A 2,393-nucleotide genomic window follows, 5' to 3' on the forward strand; every position below is an offset into this window, starting at 1 on the left:
CCGATTGTTCGTAAGACCCGTCTATCCTTACAAACAATCGCTTTGCAATACGAACAATTTCTTTGCAATACAAAGAAAGAAAATTGTTCGTAACGTTGCAAAGTATTTAGTTCGTAAGCTTTTTACAGTGTTATAATGTAAAATGAAGCTTACTTATTCTAACTCCTTCAACTTTGTCTTTATTCACGATCCATAAAATGGTGACCTAATAGATGTACATTAGAAAAAATTCTCAATGACAACCTTTATCAGTAAATCTGATTGTATGTTTTCATTTGGACCTTTGTGAATAAACCTATTATAATTCCTTATGCTTTGTCTTTATTCACGATCCATAGAGGGGTGAATTCATAGAGGTCAATTAAAAGTAATACTCAATGACAACCGTAAAATTTAGTGCACTCAGCCAATATAAATGAAGCAAAACAATCTTGTTTAAACTTTATACATTTAGAAGATAATAAGCATGTGCAATGAAAGTCATTTGATATTCACTTTAGTATAAGTTTGTTATCTAGACAAATAATAGGCATTATTGAAAATAAACTTAGAATAACTGTTTATAATTTATTTTGATAAACCCATTCACCAAAAACATCATATAACAAACACTGCTAACAAACAGATAAACATTATAAAAAACCTCATGTGTATTCAAACTTTGCTTTCTTGGCAGGGCTACATCCTGATCCAGTTGCTTCTACTTCAGCAAGGCCTTCAACTTGTTCACGGTCAACAACTGCAACAAAAAAACAAATTTAGATATATTAAAGAAACTTTAATAGACAATAAATTTATGAATAACTTACCTTCGCCAACCTTCAGAACTTTTACGATGTTTTCTTGCCCAGCTTTTCCATAGTACACAAGGCGATCGATACGCCAAAGGATTTTTCAAAATTGCTTTATTTTCGGATGCAACCAACGATGCATCTGAGTTGTCTTCATATTTTGGCATGTAAACAGCCCAATTATAACCCCTTTCCGTGAAGCAAGCAATTCTTTTGATTAGAATCTGTTTAGTAATAGGATCAGAAAACTTGCTTTTAACAAGATAAAACTTTTCAATTGGGTATTCTACAGCCCTTCAGTTTGTCACATGCACCAGTCTTGGCATTGTTAGATGATAAAACACTCTTAGTTCCAGCACAACACACGGAGTTACACAACTGTTCTCATTCGCTAAGTTTGAATGGACTTCAGTATTGACCTTGTCTTCTTCAGTCTTCTCGGCTTCAGTCTTGTCAGGTTCAGACTGAACAGGTACAGACTGAACAGGTACAGACTTGTCGAGTCCAGTACTGCCTGCTACAGTCATCTCTGGCTCACTCTTCACGTTGACCCGTTGATCTTCATTGCGTCTACCTTCGTTCCTGTAAACATTAAATTAAGATCAATTTACGCTAATTCAGTGAAATGAAATCACACAATTCAGGCATTATATACCACTCAAATTTAACAAACCCAACTTGCAAAGAAATCAATTATCATGTTTACCATGTTTGATTAAAATCAAGACAAATAACAGTTCACAAAAAGAACTCCATAAGAAATCAAAGATCATATATTTTTAATACAAATCCCTGAAATCCCATGAACTGTGGCACCATTTACATTAATGGCACTAATACCAGTAGGACCAAGGACAAGAACAGCATCTGCACCAATTTCAGATGATATCTTCTTAATCATTGCTGAAATTACTAAACTTTTTCCAGTACCTGCTCTACCTTGTACAAGTATCTTGGTCCCATTACAAATGTTTGAATTCTTGACATTATGAATTTGTAACTGAAGAAAATTTAATATCTTTTCTTGTTCTGCCGTGTAAACCAAATTAGAAATATCAGCACAAACACTGTCATTTTTCAAAAAATTCTTCTTCTGAATCTCTATAAAACTTTTAATACTTTAGTGTAGTGACCTATAAATAATAATATTCAGAACTATATTGTTCAAGTCCAGTCCATGGTCCAGCGAGCTTTTTCACCCTTTCTTGACGGAAGGCAGATGGGGTCCTAGACCTGCCCATTTTCTTCAGTGTTTCCCCTGCAGCATAGGCCTTGTTGACTGTGGACGCAACACCAACTGACAATCCCAAAGAGGAGCGGTACGTGGATTCAACGTTGATTCCAAGTGGATTCGTTGAAATCTCGTGGACGTGGATACATCTACGGTGTTTCAACCACCCTTGGCTTTGTTCTCTTGATCACTTTTAAATGCAGAACGATAACTTATTACTGAAAAGAGATGGATAATTTCCCCTTTTGTGACATTTGTTCATTTGAACTCGAATTGGTGGATATGGGTACATGTCAGAAAACTATACACATCTCTGTCCTGAGGGTATTTGGAGCTACTTACAGCATCAATCGATGCAAAACTTCCATTAG

Source organism: Frankliniella occidentalis, unplaced genomic scaffold, assembly GCF_000697945.3.
Source record: "Frankliniella occidentalis isolate FOCC.00 unplaced genomic scaffold, Focc_3.1 Scaffold70, whole genome shotgun sequence".
Lineage (NCBI taxonomy): Eukaryota > Metazoa > Arthropoda > Insecta > Thysanoptera > Thripidae > Frankliniella > Frankliniella occidentalis.